We start from the raw sequence: 15,092 nt of genomic DNA on the forward strand, positions 1-15,092 counted from the left end.
CTGGTATGCATGTTTGAAAATCATAGAAGTATATAAAAGATAAAAATAGCAACCTGGAGGTCACACAATGGTTTGTAAAGTCCCAGTACGAAGCCCCAGATTGAGCATTATTGTAGTCGGCATCTCTGTTTTTTGAGCCCAGGTATCACAAGCGAGGCATCGATGTGACTGAGAAACTGAGGGACTCTGCATTCTCAATTCTAAAGTATACACTGCTCCTTTTTTGACTCCAGTGGGGACCATAATTTGCAAAATGAGCACTTGAAACTGGTGATTGAAGCCAATAACCTCATCAGAAAAGTGTCTACCAAAGTCACAAATCAAGGTAGCAGAGGACTGTTTTCCCATAGATTTCTAAACAACCAGATTTAGTTTTTCCCGTCCAGAGGATTCATCCTCTGAAGGCCATTGGAAATGACATTTTCAATGACATCTTCTAACCTTAGAAAACACATTGAAAGATGCTAAGATATTTCACTGGTGACCACGCTGCTTTGTTATACATTTCATTGAAGTCGAATGTCAAAAGATCACCAATTTCAGTGGCAAACCTTTCAGTTGATGCTTCATAAAAGCTTTAAGCTGCTGGTGGTGCAAATGAATACTCAGGGAATCTAAACATTATATTCTTATGTTCTGGGGAAAAGCTGTAGCATATTTTAATGCACTCAGTCCACTTTAATCAAAATTGTTTTACATTCATGGCATTCAAAATCTCACCAAAATATTACTCATGCAATGAGCAGAAATATATTTAACCGAGGTACTATAGTTGAGATAATTTAGACTGAATCAAAGTGTTAAACTAACTTATGGTCTGACCAACAAAGCATCCAGCACTGCTTCTGAACCCAGCTGTTAGGGCGGCTAAAAAATGTATAGTTAAAAACAGTGAGTGCACTTGTCTTTGTCTCATATTGTTCGAATGTTCTGACTTTGAGTTAACAAGGTAGAGCTTGAATGCTGCAGAAAAACATTGGTCAAACATAGACGCAAGCAGAATGAAAAGCACTGAGCCAAAAAGCAATGTTCATGTGTTGCAATGTGTGTGTCTGTGTGTGTAGACATGAGAGTCTGTACAGACTCTTCACTGAATTGATTTTACACGCTCTGCTGAAGGCTGTGTGTGCCAAAAGAAATCTATGTGTATTTTTTTTTTCATGAATAGGATAAGCCCTGCGGAAAATGTACAGATTTGATACATGGGGAAAAAAAACAGCAAAAAACAAAAGATGCAATAGTCACAATCTAGGCTATTTGAAAGCTAAGATTGAACATCTGATGAGATGAAGTGGGGGGAAATATCCATCTATATGCCCTCTAGATCAGTCTGTATGGAAGTCACACATCTTTCTTAGGGCTTTAACCACAGGGGGTAGCTATCATGGTCTCAACAATAGTCCCCAGTTCAATCTGGACCTTATAATCCAATTATTTTGTCACAACACAGTGGCTAAACCTGTGTCAAAAGATTAAGCCTAACCTTGGCTGATGATAAAACCAGTCACCTTTAATAAATAAAAATTGATACCTTCCATTTTTGAAAAGAGCTCATATCTGTAAAGGAAGCAATTTATAATCGTATTACCTTAAGATATTAGGACTTGATTCAATATCAATGTTAAAAACTGCAGATTAAAAATATATTGGATTAGCATTAGGATTTAGCATTTTGGAGGTATTCATGTGTCAGCGTGTCCAAGTCAATGCTGAAAATACAGTCAAAATAGCTTAGACATAAATATTATAGAACACTATGCCTTTTATAAGAAAATGCTACTTCTTTCTGCCTATTGATTAATTTACTCAAATTACAGCTTGTTAAATTAAACGGGCAGTGTGTGGGTTTACGCATGAAAAAAAATGAAAAGAACAGCTTGTCCTTAAATTAAATCAAAGAGTCCATAAAGAGAACTTGCAATCCACGGGGCCTACTTTTAAAATAGTTGCTCTGCAAACGGAGCTTCTGTTCTCTGATATCTAACGTCTCAGCAGGAGGACCAGTAACTTTGATCTCTCTGGCAAAGAATGGTAATTTGAGAACGTTTCAAATATAGTATCAAATACATTTATCAGACTTCCAGAGTTAACAAGCGGCACTTACACAAAAAATAAGATAAAAGTTGACCAAAGTCCTTTCCTGGAATGTCAACAAGTACTCTAATGTTTCGGTATTGTGGCCTTCATCAGAGGAAGGTTGTAACATCAGCGTGGTTGGACAGTCGTGGCTATGAAAAATTCTCACTATAAATCTATTTGTCAGCTTTTTGACAGGCTGCCTTGTGAGCTGTGGAACTTGATGATTTGATTTAGTATCTAAGGAACTGAGGGCTCAGTGAATCATCTTTTACTTCCAATTCTATCCACAACATTATGGAAACCAACAGGTTTTAAGAGCTGAACGATGGCCGGGGACCAGGATTGCATGATTTCCGGTTTTGGCCATTCAGTCTCATGTATATCCAATTATTAGCCAGTCTTCTCATGGATCTGCAACATGCGCAGAGCAGCACAGGAAATAGTCACATGCAGACAGTGCTTGCTAAATGTTTGTAACAACGAACATAATTATACACTTAAGACACCTTCACCTTGCTGAACATGGATATTTTAGGTAAAGGGGGTTGTACTGTAGGGATGGGAATTAATACGAATTTAGTGATTCCATTATCAATATCACTTATCCATTCTCTTTGGCTCATTATCACCATCATCTCTAAGCAGCACATCAAAGACATTACATTTCATGCAAATAATTACAAGCTGTGTGGTCACATGTTTGTGAATGTTAGAGGTATTTCCTGTCTTTGTAGTGGTCAGTGTTGAGGTCATTACTCAAACAAAGTAAAGTAAAAAAGGTATTACACATTTTACACAAAACACTTTTCTTAAAAGTAACAAAGTACGTTTCTTAATTACACCCAGAAGAAAGACATTCGTTATACTACTCTGTTACGTTCCCCCCAAAAGGGTCTAGGCATGCGAGTGAGGGGACCAGTAACAAATGAGTCCAGAACAGAATGAAAGGAAAACAGACCAGTGTTTTTAATAAATAAAATAGTCTTTATTATAGATCATCTTAACATAAAGAGCCGGCAACGCCGTTTTACCAATAACACTTGGAAAAAGAGAAAAAAGGTTGCAACAACAAAGAACACAACAACCAAACAAAAACTCCACACCACGAGGAGGCACTTCCAGGGGCCCACAAGCTCACCCTGTCACTAACAGCAGCTGGCTTACTGCTGCCAAGGCCCACAAGCCCACACTACTCACGTAAAGCAGCTATGCTGTTTCCACAACTCCACACTTCAGGCAGGCTAACTACACACAAAACAGAGACACCAGAGAACACCCCACACCCTGCTCACAGCTCATCCCCAGCTTATATGACCTCCGAGAGGTGATTGCTGACTGGGCCCAGGTGGTAAATGAGGAGAGAGAAGAGCAAGAGAGAGACAGAGGGGTGGAGCAAAAGAGGAGGAGGCGGAGAAAAACACCACACCCACACAAGGGCAGTATCAGGAGGCCCAGCTAGGGCCGTAACATACTCGTTATGTTACTTTCATGTTACTCTCTGAAATGATCTGAAACACACTCAGATGAAAACCAGCACATACTCAGCATTTACTCAGCTTTAACATCATTCTGGGTTCTAGGCTAGCTTAGGGTTTGCATGTTGTCTATGCAGGTGCTTGCAAAGAACTGAAGGTGTGTTAGCATTATAATGCAGTTGTTTTCATCCTGCAGCAGTCTCCACGTTACTATCACACTCTCGTGTTTTTGTGCAATAAAAACAAAAGTAATGTTCATATCCAACCTGTAGTCTGCACCACTATTTTCATCCTCTGACACACGAACTGAAATTAGCTGATCATAGCAAGAGTGCAAGAACCGATAAGCGGGATCGACAGGCAGGCAGACTAACGATTCCAAGGAACTGTTCTCCTGGGAACATTCTCAGTTCCCATCCCTAGTGTATTGTAAGTCATTTTCAGTTAATTACCTTTTTCTTATACCTCCCTCAGCAGGAGAGCTTTTTTGTAAGAACATTTTGTAACTTAAAGCAGTTTGGGGGAAACTGAAGTTCACTAATTTCTTTTATTATAAAAATAAAATGAATAAAAAGTTGACTTTTGTTTATGTAGCGCAAACAAGAAATCTGGAATGTGGAATAATCAGTTTAAGCCGGTCAAATTTAGAAAAGAATAAAAAATAAATAATCTGAATTGGCTAATAAAATTATAACTGGAGCTGCTGACGCTAACATCAATTTTCTGCTTTCTGTACAGCCCATAAACTATACTTTAAAACTTCCAAGCTTACAAAAAAAGAGCGTTTTATCATGTTTTCCTGCTTCTATTGACTGTAGACAGATGACTCTACGATTACAAAACAGTAAATCAAATGCTTCCCATTCGATCAAGATTAATTTAAGCACACTTTTACTTTAAAGCTCTCATGTTTACTGCTAATTTCCAAATTTTAAAACAAAAACGATAATCTGATAAAATCCTGATCCACACACAGTGCCTGAACTAAAATGAATTCTTTCAGAAATGGGGGCAAAGGAAGCACTGTAGGAATATACAATATTAAAAACTAGTGTGTCTTTTAATATTTAAAGCATGTCAATTTGTTCTGATAGCCCCCCCAGTAATCTGACCCTTTAAAGGGACAGCTCACCAAATGTTAAAAAGTTCTCCCTGGTGAGAAAAATGGAAATAATTTGGCTGACAAGAAGGAATCTAAAACTATAACTCACATGTAATATTTAGAATCACTATTTTTTTGTAAATGAAGTGGCCCGATTAAATTCAGCGTAGGAAGGCCCATTCTGAGCTAGGAAACCCAGTGTTTTCATTTTAATTTATCCAGAAATTTAAATAAAACTGCTTTATAAAAACTCTATAGTGTCAGGCTCCATCTTATGCAGCACCTTGAAAGCTGGGTTGTAACATATTACTCAAGAGAAACAACATAGTTCATATAATAACAGCAATCGGAGTATATTTGCCTGTGTAGCACAGTACATATGTTGAGCATAAGGAAAGAACTCAACAAAAAATAAGTGTTTTCCTTAAGAACAAAATGTGCACCTAAATTGGGCATCTTCACACTGAATAGACCCAAGTTGACAGAATTATGTCTTCCTGTGCCATCCGTCTGTACCATCTTCGATCCAATATTTATCTTAGGCCAATAAGAGAGGGACTGGCATCTGAAAATGCAAGATAATTATATAGGCCAAGAGAAGATATTTGTTTTTACGTCTTAAATGTGATTTTTATAGATGCTGGCAACCTGATCCAATAAATCGCTGTAGACTTGAAAGTGTGAGGCATTAAAAAACTCCCAAGTATTAAATTAATCTCTGTTAGTCGCTAATTCAAGTGTGGGCTCACACCCTGTTTCGCCCCCGGAGAGTGCCAAGTGTAAGATCATGCTAAATTGCTCTTGTCATGTGTTGAAGACACTTGGCATTCTCAGCCCAGTGTATTTTCCTTCACTGTGATCTGTGCGGTTTGTGTCCAACACAGAGCAACTTGTTGACAGAAATAGCACTTTTCTGACTACTTTTAATGTGGTTCACCAATCCACCGTGAGGGCTGAGACCGCTGTCCCATCTAAGTCTTGGCATTTGTTTCATACATCAGCTAGTGTTTAGGAATAGCCAGCACCCCTTTCCTTCATCAGTCTCTGGTTGCAAACAATACCCTGCACATGAAAAGCATTCCCAGACCTGTCAGTGAGCGCTGCCGATAATAAACTCCAATAAAAGCTGGAACCCATTATTCCCAACAGCAGGAAGGAAGCGGGAGCAACAGTTGGTACACTATGCACAAGTTGACATAATGTAGCTTTATGGGCCATCTGAGTTTCTTTGTTAAAACAGTAACAGGGGACGAGTTGGAGCAGCAGATAGGAAGCGCTCATCAATGCTTGGCATGCAGTATTACCAGAGGGTAACGTGATGCTGGGAATGTTTCCTTTTCCTAGATGGGAGAAGTCGAACACTTAGATTGGCTTCACACTCCATTTTTTATGGGAGTTGTCCTGATACAATGCCTCATTGTGTAAGTCCTCATCTTCTCTCAGGAGTCTTAATTTTTTGGGAAGGTGGCCGGGGGGGCACACACACGTTTACACGTTCATGTACATGTTTCTTATTGCTACTAAATAAAGTAAAAAGATTAAAACCAAGGCTAATCTATTCTGCACTTTTCCCTGAGCACAAAAATACGATGTAATCATAAAATGTCCTATTTTTAGGGATGCAATTTTCTGATACAGAGTACTGACCCGATCCCAGCTGGAAAAACACTGGTTACTTTATTTAAAATAAACAAATAATGCATCCATTCGAGCCTTTTGAAGAGTTTTGGTGATATTAACTATAAAATAGAAAGGTATGCAATACAGACTGTCTAAAAAAAAAGAAAAAAGAGTTTACGCTCTAGTTATGGTGACTAAAATTTGAGCATTTGATTAGTCCTGTTAATTAGCAATAATTATCTGGTATCTATAAGTGTAGCACACTAGCCAGGTTTGCAAGCTTTAATTGAAAAATATAAAGGTGACACTACACCCTATAATCCAAATACGGTCCCTTTAGCCTTTAGAAATCAACATGACAGTGACCAAAATGCTAACAATGAGGCTTCAAAACAAAAATCAATGTGTAATGTGGCTACATCCATTTTTATTTAGGTCTTTGGGTGAGTCACTTGTCCACTTTGGTGTTTTCACGATATTTATTGACAAATCAAAAAATATAGAATATTTTAAACACTTGTGCCTTCAGCCTTTCAAGTCCACAACCCCAGATTCTACTCAGGCATCTCTCTTGAATCTGTACAATGCCCGCAGCGTAAACAGTTAAACGCTTGCTCCAAATTAAAAGGGTGGAAAACAACAGTAATACACTGGTGAGTTACCTGTTGTACCAAAAGAGACCAACAGAAATTAGTTTAAGTATGGGTTTGTCAGACAATACGTCTGTCTTTCTTGCCCTGCATGAATACAAGATGAGGTTTATCAAAAATTAAATATCTTACTCAACTGGGGTAATTGAGAGGCAGCTAGACTTCCACCAGCACTATCATTAGCTGAACTATCATTACAACTGGAGCAAAGGGGACAGATGAATACACTAAATAGCTATATTTATTTCCTGACCAGAATAGCCTATTTAGTTTTTTTTTTTTAATATTTTCTCAGTTACAGGTGACACAGTCCAGTCCAATTAGAGGGAACAGAGCCAAACGAGATATCCTTACACTTCAACAGTTCCAAAATATGTGGGATTTCCAGAGAAACAAGAAAGAGCCAACCTTTGAACCGCACAGCAGAGTACTGCAAAAAGGTTAAGTGGAAACATGTTGAAGCCGTGTGCAGAGAGGCTATCACGGCTAACCCATGCTCTCAGGCATATGTAGAATGGGAAAGATTCAGAATGCAGGGGAACTCCCAAAAGTTTCGTACCTGCACGCATCACTGGACAAGTCTAGACCAGAGAAATTATTACACACAAAGAAAGGGGGAAACAGGGGCCAACAAATGGTAGCATTAGTTGAGTAAAAAAGAGAGGAACCATTAGAGATGACTGTTCTTACATGGTGCAAGCTCACTCCCCGTATCACAATAGGTTAAAGAAGATAAAGAGTTTTGTTATTTCATTGGCCAATGACACCTTCAGATTTGCTTTTGCTGTCGTAAATGGACAGAGTAGGGAAGCCGATTACTCGTGTAGCTGAATGGGTTAACAGATGCAGAGTCTAACAATACTGTCTGCAGCCATCAGTGGTGAAACACACCAAAACATTTTTGCCCCACAGTGGGTTGTCTTGCTCCATCTGATGTCAGTATGAGTGAACGGGAACATTTTGTGCTGTTTATTCAAATCACTGTCAGTGATCTGAGAAGACCATGATTTATATTTTCTGGGGCCAAAACACAGAGAACCTTTTAAGGCTTCTCATGTTGCAATATTATTATTATAATACCTATAACTCACTCTAGATGTGGGTGTGCATGCTGACTATGTACAACAAATTATGTGAAGGGAATGGGTGGTAAAGAATTCAAGATTACAGAACAGCGCACCACAATCACAGATCAGCCACAAGCAAAATGCAGCATCACGACAATCATACCCAGACATGCTACAGCATGCGCACTGAATACACAACTTCAAACTCTTACCCAATCAGCTTCAATGCTTTTAAAGTTTTTTTCCTTATCTTTTGTTTTTTTCAGAAAAGGGAGGTGGGGGGGGGGGGGGGCATTCCATACAAACATTTGTACAAACACTGAAGTCCAGTGTGTTGCCATCACTTGGTGAATTAGGGAAGAAAAAATGTATGATGCAACATAACCTACGTAAGGAATTAAAATGGTATTGCTCTCCACCTTCCCTCCCTTCCGCTCTCTGTCTTTGTCATTTCCTCCTTTCTGGTCATTTTTCCCAGCAACCCGTGGGCAGACCTATTCCGCTGTATTCCTGTCACCATGTTAGGTTAACACGTCTTTCCAAACTCCACTTCTCTGAGCTCTCCACCCCTGCTCTAAACACGATCCGCTATCACAGATAAGCCAGAAACTGATCTTCTCTTGAAATCTTGATAAGAAATTTATTTTAAGTGCTTTTATGTTTAATCTTAAGGTGGACATGACCATAACAGCAGCGTTTAGATCTTTTTTTACTGGTGTGGGTTTTTTTTAGAACTAGTCTTCGTTCTGATCTCGCCAGTCTTAGAGAACTGATTATTAGGCACCATTGCTAAGAAGATGAGGTCATTTCAGTCAGAAGAAAATCAGACAAAATCTTTGGGCTGCTTCTGACAATCATTGGTGAACTTTCCATTGTTGTCACTTGTAAAGTTGCTGATGTTAACGGTTCCAACTCTAGGCCAGTAAATTAGAGCCCCAAAATTCAGAATGGGCATCTCAAGACAAACACTAGGAACTATTCAAGTATTCTCTGAAGATTGCCCCCAGGACTAACCCATTCTCAAATGACTGCACTTACTTATGGCACACTTATGAATTGCTGGCTTTTCTACGAGAATTTAGTCTTTGAAGGAATTGTAGTTATCTTTGGTTTTGCAAGTTTATTTTCTTTATTCAATAGCATGTTCTTTCATGATAATTCGTAGTAATGACATGTTGATTTTAATGGAACTTTCTGTTAAGAAAAATTAATTTAAAATACTTGGGGCACTTGCACTGCATTTGTGGAAAGGCAGTAAATGTGCTTCTAAATATAAATAACAGAGCATTCCTTTCCTGTTTTGGTGCAATCTCTTACAAGCATCAAGCAGTTAAGTTTGTCCATCTTTGGTCAGTAAAGGGACTCAATTATTGTGACTGTAGATGGACTTTTGCGCTAAGTAAACTGAATCAGGATACACAATGCCAAATTGGTCTCACAACGTTGAGATTGCTTAGAGCAATCTCAATCATCTGAGGTCCTTAGGAACAACAACAACAATAATAATAGTAATAATAATTATTATTGGGAGAGGGCAGATTATTGGCCAGTCATCTTAAAACATCACAAACGATTACAGGTTAATGCAATGAATCTAATATCTAATATCCAATGAAAAGCCAGAAACCAACAGGGCATTATTTTGTCAGACCATATGTCAAAATGAACATACAAAGTACAAAATATGCAAATCTAGTAACAAATACACATAATTCCAATAAAAAAAACCCTTCACCTCTTGATGGAGGTCAGACAAAGCTTCAGTCCAGATTGCTGGCTGCATTAAATGTTAGTTGTATTCAAGTGTATTACTTTTGTTTATATCTATATTGCAGTGTATTGAGGCCACCCAAATAAGCCAATTCAGTTAAGGATATTTTAGGGTGTTTTAGTCATCTCCATAGTAAAGTCAAAGTGGCGTGTTATACAGTCTCGACATGCTCGCCATAGTATCAGTAATCTCCGATAAGCCTCCTTCCCAATTAAATCTTTAGGTTAAACAGTCATGAATGTGTCAGTGTGGTTAAGTGTTGCGGTGGCAATCATAGGCCGACTTAAGATTTATCTCCATGTTGAAAGGAACAATGGCTCCCTCTGAGCCCAAAATAAACCCATTAGACTGGCAGATGACTTTCCATTGCTTTGACATACAGTAATTAGAGTCATGAAACTAGTATGAGGGCTAACATGACTGACCAGTTAAAAAACAACCCACTAAGAGTTTCAAAGCACGCTGAGGCAGGGAGCAGCCCTGGTGGCCAATTAGCAATGGTCTGGATGCTATTTAGCCTACATCTGTAGTTTCCAGTCAACCCTTGCACCCTAACAACAATATAACAGCGAACCTCAATAAATTTGTGACAGACTTTTCTCATATTCTCATGGAACTGTTCGGCTATAAATGGCTTATTTGTGGGACATGTGGCCTCTCATCATCCAGCAGGGATATTTAAAGTCTCTTTCATTCATCATCCATTGTGGTTAAAACTCTTGGAAGGGCCTTTCTTAACAATTGCAGAGGTTTGAGGATTACTTTGTTATTGCTGCCTTTGTAGTCCATGTTTGACTTGCTATACCTTCTAAAGGTGGCAAGGCTCCTAGAGTTTCCTCAAGTAAGTACAACAGTCACTAACCTCTGCCAGAGGTCTCTTTCTGTTAAAACGGAACTCAAAGTGCTGCTTGCAATGGATTGCTTGGCCACTGGGGATCTGAGTCTAACATTTAAAAGTTTTAGGTTACCTTAAAGCTATAGATATCAGATCAGCTTCCAAATTGACAAGGTTAATAATTTGAGACTCCTCTTTGAATGTTGAGATGAAAACTAAAACAAAAGTTAATGATAACGTGCTGTCCATAGCAATAAGTCAGCATTGCTATGTGGATAAAACTGACACGTTTTGGCTAGAAAATAATTTGAGACGTTTTGCCATCAGTTTTTGTGAGTACTTCATGTGACTTTTTGCTGTTTTTAACAGAGTGAAAAGTTAATCCACCCATCTAATTTTGAATGCATGAGGGATCATAAGCACTGGTGAAAACAGCACAAATTAAAAAGCCCCAAACCTCATGCTTCAAGGGTCTGTAGCTTAAGAAGATAAATGTATATTGGTCCAATAGATATGTTATTGTACAAAAAAAAGCATTTCTAAGGAGGTCAGTTGGAAACTTCTCTCAGACTTGACCCTCAGTCGTAAGAGAAGTACAATCTGTCAAGAAAAATGATTGAAAAATTATGTTTTTGGATAAAGTCACCAAACTTTTCGAATGTTTTTACGAGATTTCACTGGTGATTCTATGTACATGCAGCTTTTGAAATGGTTCATTCATTTCATCTATTTAGATACAACTTTACTCCTTAGGTTTTTAGATGAACGGTTAAAATTGAGACCATTATAAAATGTTCGACGAAATGGGACAAGCCTTTAATAAGAGTTGAATTTCTTTTCCATAAAAACATCTTTGGGTGAGTGGACATTTTGAGACTTGCTAGCACTTCACAGTAACGAGAGAGCAGGCAACGATTTAAGCATGTATTATCGTCACCTCCAAAAGGAAGTTTTAATACATGAAGTTGTGGTGATAGGTTATCTTAGGCATGCTTTCACAATGATGTGATCAGGCTAAAACCGCAGTTAAGTAGGAGCCTAATTGTCTAAAAGGAAACATTTTCACTCAAGACTTTAGAATATGTTATGCAGTTTCTAACGTGCATATAATATTACCAAACCTTACTGATCATCTACTGTGTAGCACATGCATCATGTTTTAGTCCTCCCTTTTCTTTTGCAACAACAATACATTTCTCTGTCTAAACAGAAACATGGATAATAAACCTACTCAAGGCCTGGTGACAGCAGGGAAAAACACAAGCCTAAACAGAGAAGCTAATGATACCCTTGACTGGCTGTAAACAAGAGCAATGTGTTGCTGAGACATCAGGAATTCAACCAGCCACTGACAGAGGACCTAAAATTAGCCTAATGTTTACCCCCTGGATAACAATGGCTAGAAACATAGTCCACTTGAAGTAGAACTCACAAGCACCAAGAGATATTAAGAGACAGTGTCACACAAAAATGTTTTGCTCCTTATTATAAGTGCAAAGTTATTTATTTTCATAAAAATATGTTACTCTAATGATAAGTCACAGTTTTATATATCAAAATAATATTTTTCAGATAACAATCAGTTTTAACAATCTAAATTCCCACGGCCAGACGGTAAGAGATATGAGGGGGAAATTAATGAACTCCACAGAATCGAGTTTTTTAACACTGAGAGGGGGATGTACTTACTGAAAATATAGAGGAAAAAGGAGGGAGTGGGAATCTCAGGCAGAGAAACAGACGAAGGAGGATTATGAAAGCATGAAGTGCAAAACGCAGCAAGACTATAAGTGAGAAAATAAACAAGCAGTGGGCTGCCAAGCACTGGCTCTGCGGAGGTACTTCCCCTTATGTGCACAGCTGGATTTATGAGACAGTGAGCAATACTCCCCTCACTTCTCCCAGACTCTGACACAAGCAGGGGAATTTAGCAGCTCCATGCTAGTCTGCTTCAAAAATAGCAATGGATAACTACCCAGTAGTAGCTACAGAAAAGTTTGCACATTTCCAGCTAGCCCTATTGGCATGTCTGTGTTGTGTTTACCATCATCTAATAACCCAACGCAAACATGCCAATAGAAATTACTTTTAAAGGAATCATTGTACAAGGTCAATGGTTTGATTAGTAGCAATTACCAAAGGCTGTGGAGATGACAGAATTATAGTCATATTCATTTATTTCAGAACACATTAAAAAAAAAAAAAAGAAAAAAAAAAAAAACGGATGCTGCACAGTAGCTGAGCATGGGCCTTATGTAGGTACTGGATCCCTGTTTGGCTTCTTCCTTTTAGGTCAGGGGTGGGCAACTCCAGGCCTTGAGGGCCGGTGTCCCTGCAGGTTTTAGATGTGTCCTTGAACCAACACAGCTGATTTAAATGGCTAAATTAGCTCCTCAACATGTCCTGAAGTTCTCCAGAGGCCTGGTAACGAACTAATCATGTGATTCAGGTGTGATGACCCAAGGTGAGATCTGAAACCTGCAGGACACCGGTCCTCGAGGCCTGGAATTGCCCACCCCAGTTTTAGGTCCTTCTCCTTGGCCTCCTCCATTACCTTTTTTTAATGTATTAGGTGTGATTGCGTTGATTGCATCCTATGTTTGGATCAAACAAAATTAATTCATCCGGTGTGTTTTGGCAAATTATTGCTGGGTTCTGTAATCATTTTTAAATTAAAAACAATAAAGCAGCACAAAAGCCAAATGGGTGCCTTGAAATTGAGAGATGATTACTCAGTTGGTTAAATATTTTTAAACAGAAAATATATTTTTGAATGTCACATACATAAACTGGGACAGTGATATCTGCTGTTACGTACAAATTAGATCTTGAATTGTTGAATGCCCCAGAAAGAACAACGCTACACTACAGTGAAAAGTTTAATGATAAAGTTTTTCTAGTGTATTGTACCCTGCTTTAGCCAGGCAAAAACATGATGACATGCACTATACAATGTGATTTACTGTGCACGAGAGACCCTAGGGTCAGAATGATATAAATTTAATCATCAGAGAGTGTATCTGTAGCTGTGTAGATGTAACCGCGCTGCCAAATTTGCTGTGGCCGTTCAGGCACGTTGTCACAATGAGGCACCCTTTTGCCATCTTGCCACAGTGCGAGTCGTTTGGCCTAATATTTTCCTTTAGTTGCCTCAGGAAGTAACAGTAAAACTAGGCTCCAATAGTTTGACCCTGGGGGATGAAATGCACAACCCTGTAAACAAGGAGCATGCCCCCGACTGCGCTCCTGATCCAACAAACCCTCTTCATCTCAGAGCCATGGGCTCTGATAACAGTGGCACAGTGGAAAATTAGTACACTGACCATAATACTTCACGGCATGCCCTGGCACCTGTGAAGCTCAGCCCACATATCAAGGCATTTGCTTGTCTCAAACTGCTCTGTAGCTATAACAGCTGTTTGGTAGTAGACATTCCATGCTCTACCTGGCTAGGTAATAATAATATTACTAATAATAATAAACTTTATTTGTACAGAACTTATATATATATATATATATATATATATATTAGATAGAAAATAACATAAAAAGACAAAATATTAGACTATCCAAACACAGGAAATTAGATTGGTGTAATTATTCCACAATGTAATTTAGGAATGACATGCTAAACCAGTGACCAATCGAGCTGAGATAGAACTCCTGTTTAATCAGCTTAACAATGTAAATATGAAAATTTCTACTTTTGCCATGTTTAACATACATTTTCATTTGTTTACAACTAAGTTGGCTGTTATAAGTTTATGTCAGAAAAGAAAAAACCTACAGAAAAAAATACTACAGACATTCACTCAAAAGTATGCTAATTATACAGAGTAGACTGTACAGTATGCTCTATGGGAAATTAGCTGCAACACTTCTGTTTGGAAGGAACAGCCAATGAGAAGAAAGCTGGTTTTAAGTGACAATGCCATTAAAAAAGCAAGGAAATGGGTTTCAGACAGAGCACAAATTGAGAAACTGCACCAAGGGCAGTATAGTATGATGAAATATTATTTTGAACTGTAACTCAAGCTCCTCAAGTAGGGTCCAGTATTAAAAAGCTAAAGTTAAAAAAGTTTAAACTTTAAACACTACCCATACTTTTATTCTGTTCATCTGCACACAGCGATTTCAGTGGGAGGAACATTTTATCACTCATCCAAGTGACCTAAGAAGTGATGAAACTTTTCTCCCACTGAAAATGCTACCATGCTGACAGAATCAACGTTTTGGGATTTCCTTACTTGGCTGATTGAGCACAGATCAAGACAACTTTAAACACTGCAGCTGCCATTGCCATAACTGAGAAAATAGAGCCTTTATAAACATTATCAGGATTTTTGCAGATTAGTGCAGTACAGTGATTCTTTACCATCATTACCCATTCTTTGCTCCAAGCCAGCGATCTTTGGGAAGACATAAGCAGCTTTTGTCGCTTGTATTTTAGTTTCTGAGAAATCTTTTAATGTTTGGGCGACAGAAATTTTAAA

At 38.4% G+C, this 15,092-nt stretch overlaps 1 protein-coding gene across 1 annotated transcript in view; it reads right to left on the minus strand.

The window, feature by feature from the left end:
- The window catches only part of babam2 (BRISC and BRCA1 A complex member 2), a 114,749-nt gene that overhangs the window by 82,562 nt on the left and 17,095 nt on the right, over positions 1 to 15,092 (minus strand). The gene's annotated exons all lie outside the window — the stretch shown is intronic.

Source organism: Aulonocara stuartgranti (genome assembly GCF_965226115.1).
Source record: "Aulonocara stuartgranti genome assembly, chromosome: 19".
Lineage (NCBI taxonomy): Eukaryota > Metazoa > Chordata > Actinopteri > Cichliformes > Cichlidae > Aulonocara > Aulonocara stuartgranti.